This window comes from Magnolia sinica, chromosome 13, assembly GCF_029962835.1.
Source record: "Magnolia sinica isolate HGM2019 chromosome 13, MsV1, whole genome shotgun sequence".
In the NCBI taxonomy this organism is placed as follows: domain Eukaryota; kingdom Viridiplantae; phylum Streptophyta; class Magnoliopsida; order Magnoliales; family Magnoliaceae; genus Magnolia; species Magnolia sinica.
The window spans coordinates 70,563,441-70,575,526 of record NC_080585.1 but is presented as its reverse complement, the minus strand read 5'-3'; positions in this window follow the sequence as shown (position 1 = coordinate 70,575,526).

The window sequence follows — 12,086 nt, the reverse complement described above, 5'->3', positions numbered from 1 at the left end:
TGCACTCTTTTCTCTATTTGTGGTAATACATTACTACCATTTTGTAATGTTGTACCACAAAAAGTAGAAAAGAAAATAAGGGCGGGTTTAAATTGTGGCCTTATGACAGATGTTTGCTAATAACACGCGTAGAGCCACCTACACATCTGCGCATGAGTACACAAGCAAACATGAAGCACCTATGTGAGCTTTGACCTTCCGTGAGATTAGATATGATGTTGGGCTCGTTAGGAAGCTTATATTTGGAATGCATTAAATTCCAAATAACATTTAGTAGCTTGTATTTGGAATGCATTGGAATTCTTTAAAAAATTTATAAGTCTTAAATGTAATTAATTAAATCAACTTTAACATGTCAACTTTGATCGAATTATTGTAATAAGCCCATTAAAATATATACTTCAGCCAAAAATGAGAAAATTCTAAGCCATGCCCATGGGTGGATCAAAGATGAGCGATTCACATTTTTGTCCATCCATTTAGATGGCCAACAATTCAACGGTTTATATCATCCTATTGATGTGATTTTATTATTGCAGCCAATAATTGAATTGTTTTGAGTTGCTCTCTGTTACCTTTAAAAATGAAGCCAAAAAGACATTTCATTCTGAATACCCTTAATCTCAACAAAAACCTAAAGTTTCAAAAACACCAAAAGTGTGTATTCTAAATGCCTCGATTCCATTTACCTCAAAATGCATTATGCCAAAAAAGTAATTTAATTATGTGTACACTTAAATACACCCAAATACAAGGAGCCAAATGGCCACTTATATCTTTTGCATAAAAGACCAGGCAATTTCACTCTTCAGGTAGGTCATGATTTCATAGTTATTATTATTATATTATTATTATTATTTTTTGTATCTTCATTTACTTTGATATATTACCTCCCACATGAGGTGTGAAATGACCCAGTTTTTATGCCAGAAGTTCTAAATATGCATTGTTATGACGTATGTGTAAGAACTCTATTTAGTAGGCCTCACTGATCAATGGTCTGGATTGTTATACAGTTGGACTGGATGATTGAGTAGACCAGTGGGCCCCACTTCAGGTGATGCACTGCGCAGTCTATCTGCGCAGCTCTGCGTACTAGGGCTGGAATGCTATAGCTGTCTTACGCAGACAGCAGTTTGAGTTGAACTAGGATGCTACAACGTGGAGCATGGGAGAGAAAGTTGTGATGGGTTTCAAACTCCCTCTCCACAGACTCTATAAAAGAGAGCTGGGTCCCCAATCCTACACAACAGCAAAAATTCAAGTCTCATCTACTAATTTGCAGAAAGGGTATGAAGGAGAGGAAGATCCTAAGCTCTAAAAGAATTCTGGTATTCTGGTGTTCTTATCCGGCTTCCATGGCGGCGTCTCAGCTAGGTAAGCTATCTGAACCCCTGATCGCCATGTCCCATGCACAGACAGATCCGTGGGCCTATTCCGCATATAGATTAAGTCCCATAGTTGGTATCAGAGCCATCTGTGCAAAGGCATGATGATCAGATTCATCTAATTTTCAGATTTAGGTTCGTATTAGGGATTTCAGATTCAAAACCCATATAGATAATCAGGGTTTAATTTTTCCCAAATTCGAAGCTGTGTTAATGTTTAGGGATTTTAATCCCAAATCCAATATTGGGATTTCAGTCTCATAAACCCCAAAAATCCAGCTAAGATTAGGGATTTAGAATCCCTGTATTCAGCAGATAATTAGGGTTTTCAATTTCGAAATCCCCAAATCCAGTTAAATTAGGGATTTTGGATTCGAACCCCTAAATACAAATATCTGATTAGGGATTTCGGAATCCAGATTCCCAAATTCTGAAAATTAGGGATTTTGGATTCAAAACCCCAAATCGGGATTTTGGAATCCAGTCATCCAATTAGGGATTTCCAATCCCAAATTCGAAATTAGGGATTTTAATCCCAAATCTAGATGTTGGGGATTTCAGATTCAAAACCCTAAATCCCGTTAATTAGGGATTTATATACCCATACCTATGAATAGGTGAAGACCGCCATGAACGATTGGTTCTTCCACTCGAGCTAGACGATGGTGATGGCTCTCAACTTCCTTTCTTCCTCCATCTGGAGCCATTGCCAGCGTCTCGAACTTCAGCGTCCATCAATGGCAGCCAATGCCACAGCCGCTGCCGCTTCTTCAGACGATGTTTTCGAAACTGAGGAGATGCCGTTGTCGATCTTCCCTTCATCTGTTCGAGCGGACAGAGGAAGATAGATGAGATTCATCTCTCTTTCTTCTTCTTTTTCCGAGAATGCATACAGCGGGTCGAGATCTACCGGCTCCTTCCTCGCTGCAGACATCCGGTCGAAAAACGACCTGTGTTTTTCCCTTCTGCGAGTGGAATTAGGTCAAAAACCGACCTTATAAGAGTACGGGTCCTCCGACCCGATTTTAGTGTAATCGGATCCGTTCTCTGGACCCGATTGCAGTTCAATCGGATCCGCTCTCTGGGTCTATGAACCGGGCCTGACATGATGTGTAAACCCATTTCTGGTCCTTGGGCACATTCCACTGAATATTTGGGCCATTAGTCTTCTAAAAGACATCCATGGGCCTGATTTTTCATAACCATTGATGGGCCAAGGTCATATATGATTGACATTGTAAACATTGTGTTTACATTGTGGACATTGATTAATAAATCTAATCATCCATTATGTATTCCATAGGCATCTCATGTAGAATATTCACTAAGCGGGGATCAAGGGTGTGTATACACTATAAATTGAACTAAACGTACTATTGATTATTACCACCCATCTTGTGATAATTCTATTCTAATTATGAGTGCCTTAAGGATGATGTATAGATCATACAGATTAAATTTTGATGAAGCCCCTATTTAGGCCCATTACCCATCCTTAATATTATTACAGACCATTGGATCATAGAAAGCGAAACATATCTGACAGTTTCTCTCTTTAGATTATCTATTTTCCATTGATCAAAACTAACTATCTAGTGGGCTGCATCAGAATAATTAAGATATAATCCATAGAGAGACAGGATTATAATAGCAATCCTAAAGTCTATATTTGTAGATTTGGATTTGGTTGTGTTAGCCACCATAGTGACCTCAATCGATGAAAACTTTACAACTACAGACTTGTAACATTGGGATCAGAAAGATTGCATACAGTTGCGTTCACGTTTTCATGCGTACGGTAACGAAAACATAGACGATTAGCGTTTGGCAGTCAAGTGAACGGGTGAAGTAAATGGTGCTGGTAATGTAAAACTGAAAGACTCATCTCACCCATAGGTGTTGAGTGTCTTAAATTTACATGACTTACATCACTCAACTTCATGTTCAGGAGGATCATTAACATGTTATTATTACCTCCCACAGGGGGAATGATGATGATGTGACAGATTCTCACTAAGATGTGATGGTTGGGCCCATCTTCATCTTGGATGATTCAACCAATGCCTCCCTTAGCAACTGAATCAGTTATCCTTGCCTGATATTTGTTTACATTCACTAAATTGCTTTGTGAAATAATGAACTAATATGAGTATATGTGTATCTCTCATATTTCAGTCTCAATTCCAACTAATACGCATCAAGTCCCTGCCTTAAATGGATCTAATTATACTGAATGGAAGAACGCCATTGAAGTTGTACTGGGTTGTCTTCAATTAGACCTTACCCTGATAACACCAGAACTGCCAAAGACATCTGATAATGCCACTGAAGCTGAATATAATCGATGGGTTGCATGGTTTAGATCAAATGATACATGCCTGAAAGTCATTAAGTATTCAATTTCTGAATCGATGAAGGGTGCCATGCCTGAAATAGATAAGGCTAAAGTTTTCCTGACTGAAATGGGAAAATGATTCAAGAAATCTGATAAATCTGAAGTGGGCATTCTTCTGAATAAATTGACTCGCTCGTCCTACGATGGAAAAGGCAATATCCATGAATACATTGTAGAGCAGATCGAAGTTGTTTCTAAGATCCGTGCTCTAGGGCTTGTACTCACTGATGATCAACTAGTTCATTTGATCATGAACAACCTACCTCCCCAATTCGGTACGTTCCTAGTAAACTATAACACTCTGAAGGACATGTGGACATTGGATGAACTCATCACTCAGTGCGTCCAAGAAGAAGACAGGATCAGACAGATGATAAAAGTTCAAAATGTTAATATAGTGACTTTAGGACAAGGGCATGGGCAAGGAAATAAAGGTAGAAAGAAGAGAAAACAAGGTTCTAATAGTAGATTCTCTGGTCCTCCATCTGGAAATCATGAGAATCAATCTGGAAATGGATCTAAATGCAAACGGGTTAAAGGCAAACCATGCTACTTTTGTAAAAAGACGGGTCATCTAAAGAAAGACTGCGAAGGTTTTAAGGATTGGCTCATAAAGAAAGGTAATCATTCTGTTCTTGTCTGTTTTGAATCTAATCTGACCAATGTATCAGTGGATTCTTGGTGGATAGATTCAGGAACTACTATTCACATATGCACTTCTATGCAGGAATTACTACAGGCCAGGCCACCAACTGATGCGGAGCGCTCAGTATACGTAGGCAATGGTGTCAAAGTTGACGTGGAGGCAATAGGAGTCTATAGGCTTAAGTTGAAGTCTGGTCATTTTTTGAATTTAGTTAATACATTCTGTGTGCCATCTATAAGGCGCAATTTAGTTTCAATTTCCTGTTTAGATAAGTTGGGATATTCGTTTCACTTTGGAAATAAAAGTTTTAGTATTTACTTTAATTCGATTAAAGTTGGAACCAACTCTTTAGTAAACAACTTATACCAGTTAGACTTGATTGCCTCTCACGTCTATAATTTTAATACCTTGTATGGAAATGTAGCGAGATCCAAGCGAAGACTAGACTATGAGAATTCCTCAATGTTATGGCACAGGCGGCTATGCCATATATCTCGTGAGAAATTAGACAGGCTTGTGCGAGAAGAAATTTTGCATTCTCTAGACTTCTCTGACTATAAAGTATGCATTGATTGCATAAAAGGGAAACAGACTAGAACAAGAAAGAAAGGTGCAACCAGGAGTGTAGATCTATTAGAGGTTATACATACAGATATCTGTGGAGCATTCCCTACAGCCTCATGGAGTGGCCACAAATATTTCATTACCTTTATAGATGATTACTCTCGCTTTGGGTACCTATACCTTATCAGTGAGAAATCGGATGCCCTGAATGCTTTTAAAATCTATAAGGCCGAGGTTGAAAATCAACTCAATAAAAGAATTAAAGTTGTCAAATCTGACCGTGGTGGTGAATATTATGGCAGATATGACGAATCAGGACGCAATCCAGGGCCATTCGCTAAATACCTGCAGGATTGTGGCATTGTTGCTCAGTACACTATGCCTGGTACTCCAGAGCAGAATGGAGTTGCTGAGAGACGTAATCGCACCCTTATGGATATGGTGCGAAGTATGGTCAGTAATTCAACATTGCCAGAATCTCTGTGGGGTGATGCGATCAAAACTGCAGTTCATATATTAAACAGGGTTCCCAGCAAAGCAATAAGCAAAATGTCACGCCCCGAACTCGGAAACCGGGCTCACAAAATTTCCGATCACCGAATCCGGCGCCGACAGCCTCCGTAGAACCTCATGTTTGGAGCCCGGCACCCATTCACCAGGTTCCGATCCTGGGATACTACAAGGAGGATTTCAAATCATCAGTCTGATTCATAATGAGCATAACAAAAGCATAACCCACAAATAATAACCACAAGAACACCACCACAAAATCTACTATGATCAAAAACATTTTGAGTACAATGCGACTAAAAGGGAAAATACAATGTAACAAAAGAAACAAAACTCCAGAAGCTCGGCTGCACGCTCCAACTACAGCGAAACTATGGCTGCGACTGCGTCCTGGTGTCACCTGCACGCATCAATCATGTATAAGCTTATAGAAAGCTTAGAGGGTGGTGTAAGTGTGTGCGCAATATAAACGTGCTCAAAATGCAAGGTCAAGGTAATGCGGAATCTTGGCGATGAGTACATGAATGCAATCAGCCGTACCAAGGCTATGCGGTGCAATATATGAATGCTATCGGCCATAATACGCCATGCGATGCGAGATGCAACTCAAGCATGCCAATCCTCATCATGTATCAGTACAGTTCTCATTCTGGATAATCACCGGGGTTCAATACACTCCAAATGGCACTGTCGCTCTCCTAGCCGCACAGTCCAAGTGAGCATAAGAAACCTCACTATCCGCCTGACCAATAGTCTACCAATACCTATCCGGCACGTCGATAGCGGACCCATTCGCGAGCTGGTCAAACTCAGCCTAGTATTGCCCCCTACCCTCGGGCGAGTAAGGCCACACCCCTTTCCAACCGACCACGACACAGTGGGAGACGCGGCCTCCTGGTATTCGGCCCTCGTGCGTTCATATATCCACTCGGTCTCGACGTTGGAGTCATCCTCTGGTACCATCGGGTTTAGGGATTTTCACCTAGGGATGTCTATGGAGCCCGTATGCTAGAACCAAATATTTCCGGTTTCCAATCCTGCCATCCACGATGTGTCTGTGGAGGCTATGGCCCTGATGTGGCTAGGGCATACAGTAACTACAATCACACAATGCAAGTGCATGAATCACACTATCAGTCATGCAACAGCCCTGTATATACCATGCACTTATATGAGGCAACTCCGCCTATCAGGGAGCCCATAAACAGTCTATCCAAAGGTATATGCTATGATCGGTCACTCCTCACATCAGGCATACATATGGTGCGAATGATCATGAATCATGGATCTATACTCAACATGTATAAAGAGATGGGCTCTAGGTATAATGGAGATGGCCCTAGACGGCCTACTTACCATAATTATGGGCCTATCAGTGGGCCTTAGGGAGAGTTATAATGCGGACATTTAACCAACATTATCCATTCAATGTGGACATCAAACCAACATTGCTCCCAAGGAATGACCTTCCATGAATCACACATTGTAATGGGCCTTTTGTACATCTAATTGGGCCTTGACCCAAGGACCCAAATACATCAAATGGGCTACATAACATGAGCCCCATATCTATATCAAGGTGGGCCTCAATGGGCCTCATAATATGGGCCTAATACAAATCAAGGTGGGCCTCAACAAGGACCACTAATGCATGAAGATGGGCCTCCATAATGGGCCTTAAATTATCTCCAAAACAGTTGGACAGTTGGATGAAACACATACATTATGATGGAGCCCACACTAATAGAGGGTGTGGTTTACAATACTTACATAAGTGGGGCCCACCAAAATGCTCATTTTCCACCCAGCTTAAGGCCCAATATAATGTTTATTTTCCACCCAACTGTTCATAAGTGGGGCCCACCAAAATGCTCATTTTCCACCCAGCTTAAGGCCCAATATAATGTTTATTTTCCACCCAACTGTTCATAGGGTCATGTGGACCAGGGTAGAGTCCACTATATATTATTATTATTTATTTATTTTTATTTTTTTATCATCCAATCTATCCTTAAGGTGACGTGGGCCTGGATAGGGCCCACTGTAATGTTTGTTTTTCACCCAACCTGTTGATAGGCCACGTGGACCAGGGGGCCCACCATACTACTTATTTATTTTATTATTTATTTACTTATTTATTATTATTATCATTTTTTTTCCTATTTGCTGGTGTGGGAATTCACGCGGACCAGGCCCACGGTTATGTTTATTTACCATTTCAACGTTTGAGGAGCCCCCAAATCTAGGGCCCACCGTGATGTGGTCCACGATCCAGCCCACCCATTTTATGTGTCCCACTGGACTAACGGTCCAGACCAAATTTCAGTGACATCCAAAACTCTGGTAGGCCCCACCAAGTGATTTTACATGTTTTGGCATGTCTTCACATGATTTTAAATGGTATGGCCCACCTGAGTTCCGTATAAGGCTGATTTTCGGAGTGGACTTGTGGACTGAGGGGACCCATCACTTGCACGGTGTTGATGGTTGAAAGCATCAAGGTGGGGCCCACAACTGGAGCCGTGAGCCCCAGCCCGGTCGCCCGTCCGTCACCCGCTGGAGCAGTGGCAGCAGCAGCATCAGCGCTGCTGCCTCCCTTCTCTCTGTTTTTTTTTTTTTTTTGAAAAGCAGTTTTTCTGCGGATTTTCATAGTCGGGGCCCGCATTCACAAGATCCACTCCAGCCATGGGTCCCTGTGGCTTGATACAAGCCCATAGAGTCCAATATTGGGCTATTTCAAACATACAGGAGCATCAGGGAGGTATTTTAATGGTAATACCACTATTTCCCTTGGTATGGCCTGCTTGGTTATCAGATTAGTCCAAATTTTTGGTTCAACGGCTGAAATGAACTGGGTAACGGAATAGACGGCTTAGATTATATATATACATCAAGGTGGGGCCTGCATGAGTGGCCCACCATTTGGCTAGCTCATTAGTACCTCCCATGCCATTTTACACTTCTCAGTTTGCCAACATCTAGCGTCCAGGGACGCTGGACGGCATGCATAAACACATTGCTATGGTGGGTCCCACGTAGATGTGGCCCACCAACATATATGCATATAATATATATATTATATTATATATATAATATATATCATATTATATATATTATATAAAATATAACATATATACATATATTTATATATATATAAATACATTGGGTCCATCCAAACAATGGATGGTGTGGATCATCACCTGCAATAGAGTGGGCCACACCGTCTGATGTAGATGGACGGGGTAGATGTAGCACATATTGGTGGGATCCACACCATTACAAAGAAAGAGAGAAAGAGAGAGATAGAGAGAGATGTACGGTGAGATAGAGGAACCCCACCACTATGGGCCCTCTTGATTAAATCACATACATCCAAGTGGGTCCCACCAACAAGTGGGCCCTAAAATTTAAAATAATGACAAATCACCCACCTTATCTTCCTTCTCCTTGCTCCCTTGGACTCCTTAGCTCCTTACCTTCACTTTTAATGGAGGTTGATGAAAGATGAATGGTTGAGATTGGAGATGAGAGGGTGGGCCACACTTGAAGTTGAGAGAGTGTGTTGGATGTGTGAAATTTCCCATGGGATTTGGAAAAATTGCTAGAGAATGAGAGGGAGAGATAGAAATAATGGATGGAGGGATGGGTGGAGTGATGGTTGTAAGAAAGGAGTGATGAGAGGTATGGTTTAGTTTGAAATTGGTGGAGAAGAGAGATGGTTGTGGTTAAAAATGAGAAAAAGAGGAATGGTGAGGTGGAAAGATGGTGGACTTTTGGAAAAAGAGGGAATGGGTGAAGTACTTGAGGTATGGGATGCTTTAATGGTTGATTGATGGGACTAATTGTGTAGAGATTCCCTCGAAATTCGCAACGCGCGGTGTTTCTTCGGAATAAACGCAGATCGGCATCTTCTTGCCTGGGTATCGGTTCGGTGCGCAAGTCACGGCGTTGGAACCTCGGCGACGACGCGGTCGCTATGATACAACTTTCGGATCAAGCCGACGTCGGTGCGCGGGACTTGGCTTAGGATCATGCGCAAACACCGAAGACGGTGCGAAGGTTGCCGGAATTTGACCGGAAGGACCGCGGAAGCTAACGGAACAGTACGGGTTAGGACACGGGTCATACACAAAACTCCTTTTGAGTTGTGGAATGGGAGAAAACCAAGTCTCCAATATTTACATGTTTGGGGTTGTTCTGTTGAGGCCAAAATTTATAACCCGCATGAAAAGAAGCTTGATTCTAGAACCATAAGTTGTTTCTTCATTGGATACCCAGAAAGATCAAAAGGCTATCGATTCTACTGTCCTTCCCACTCCATCAGGATTGTTGAGACTGGGAATGCCAGATTCATTAAGGACACTGAAAACAGTGGGAGCACGAACATAAGAAATTTTGTATTTGAGGAACAAAGGACTGTGACTCCTGTCATAGTCAATCCAGATCACATGGACATTAATGATGCAGTCGATTCTGCAGTCACTGTACAGCACCACGTAGAACCTTATATACAAACCACTGATGAGAAAAATCAAGATCAAACCCAACAAACTGAACCATTAAGAAGAACTGAAAGAGAGAGAAGGCCTGTAAATCGAAACGATTACATCGTATACTTACAGGAACACGACTTTGACATAGGGGTGGAAAAGGATCCTGAATCCTTTACACAAGTCAAACAAAGTGCTGATCCTTCTCGTTCGTTTAATGCCATGAAAGATGAGTTGAAATCCATGCAGGACAATAAAGTATGGGATCTTGTAGAGTTACCCACTGGAATAAGGCCGATTGGTTGTAAATGGATATTTAAAACCAAACGGGACTCCAAAGGTAATGTCGAACGATATAAAGCCAGACTTGTTGCCAAGGGTTTTAACCAACGTGAGGGCATTGACTTTAAGGAGACTTTCTCACCAGTATCCAAGAAAGACTCATTTAGGATCATAATGGCTCTTGTAGCTCATATGGATTTAGAGTTACATCAGATGGATGTAAAGACTGCATTTCTCAATGGGGATCTAAATGAGAATGTGTACATGTTGCAGCCCGAAGGTTTTGTAGCTACTGGTGTAGAACATTTGGTTTGCAAACTTAAGAAGTCCATCTATGGGTTGAAACAGGCATCGCGGCAGTGGTACCTTAAGTTTCATGAAGTAATTTTTTCATATGGCTTTGTAGAAAATACTGTAGATGAATGCATCTACATTAAAACTAGTGGGAGTAAGTTCGTTATGATGATTTTGAATGTTGATGACATTTTGTTAGCTAGCAGTGATACCAGGATGTTATCTCAAAAGTTTGAAATGAAAGACCTTGGTGAAGCTTCTTACGTCATCGGCATTGAGATTCACCGTGACAGAACACTTGGACTGCTCAGCTTGTCACAGAGGACCTATATTGATAGGGTACTCGAAAGGTATGGCATGCAAAATTGTGCTTCAGGAAAGTCACCCATTGTGAAGGGCGACAAATTTGGTTTATTTCAGTGTCCAAAGAATGATTTAGAAAACAATCGAATGAAAGAATTTCCGTACGCATCAGTAGTAGGGATCATCATGTATGCTCAAGTCTGTACGCGACCGGACATTGCCTTTGTTACTGGAATGTTGGGAAGATATCTATCTAATCCAGGAATGCAACATTGGATAGCTGCAAAGAAAGTATTACGGTATCTTCAGAGAACAAAAGACTTCGGACTCACATACAGAAGGTCTGATCAGTTGGAGTTGATCGGATATTCAGATGCAGACTTCGCAGGCTGCGTCGATACTAAGAAGTCTACTTCAGGATACATCTTCATGATGGTGGGAGGAGCTGTGTCATGGAAAAGCATGAAACAATCTACCACAGCCTCATCTACTATGGAAGCTGAATTTATTGCCTGCCATGAGGCATCTAATCAGGCACTATGGTTACAGAGTTTCTTTTCAGGTTTGCGGGTACTGGAGCATATCCCGAAACCATTGAGAATATTTTGCGATAATTCGGCTGCTATTTCCTTCTCTAGTAACAACAAGCATTCGTCAAGGTCAAGGCATATCGACATCAAGTATCTTGTTGTAAAGGAAAGGGTTTAGAATCATCAAGTGTCCGTGGAATTCATCGGCACTAAACAGATGATTGCAGATCCGCTCACTAAAGGGCTCCCTATCACGCCATTTCAGGAGCATGTAACATCCATGGGAGTCATTGATCCCACAGATATTTTCAGTTAGTGGGAGTTGAGCGTACTTTGATTTTCACAGACACTTAGAGATCTCGTTTTATACAGTTTGTTTGGATGATTTTGATATAAAGATTTATTCCTGCTTATTTATATATATGCGCAAATTTTGAATAAGTGGAACTACAATTGTGTCTCGTTGGAGACATGAAAAAGCTTCAGGACCTCTTAAGGATAGGCACATATTATCACACTAAAGTGTGTAATCCTTATACCACATTTCCTAGTTCGTGATCTATGTCGTTAAGATTGAAAGTATTTGTGATCGCGCTTAGACTCACTTCGCCTAAATTAAATGTTATGATAACTACCGCGTTTCGATACTGACTGTTTTGATGGACCAGATTGAATAGCATTACT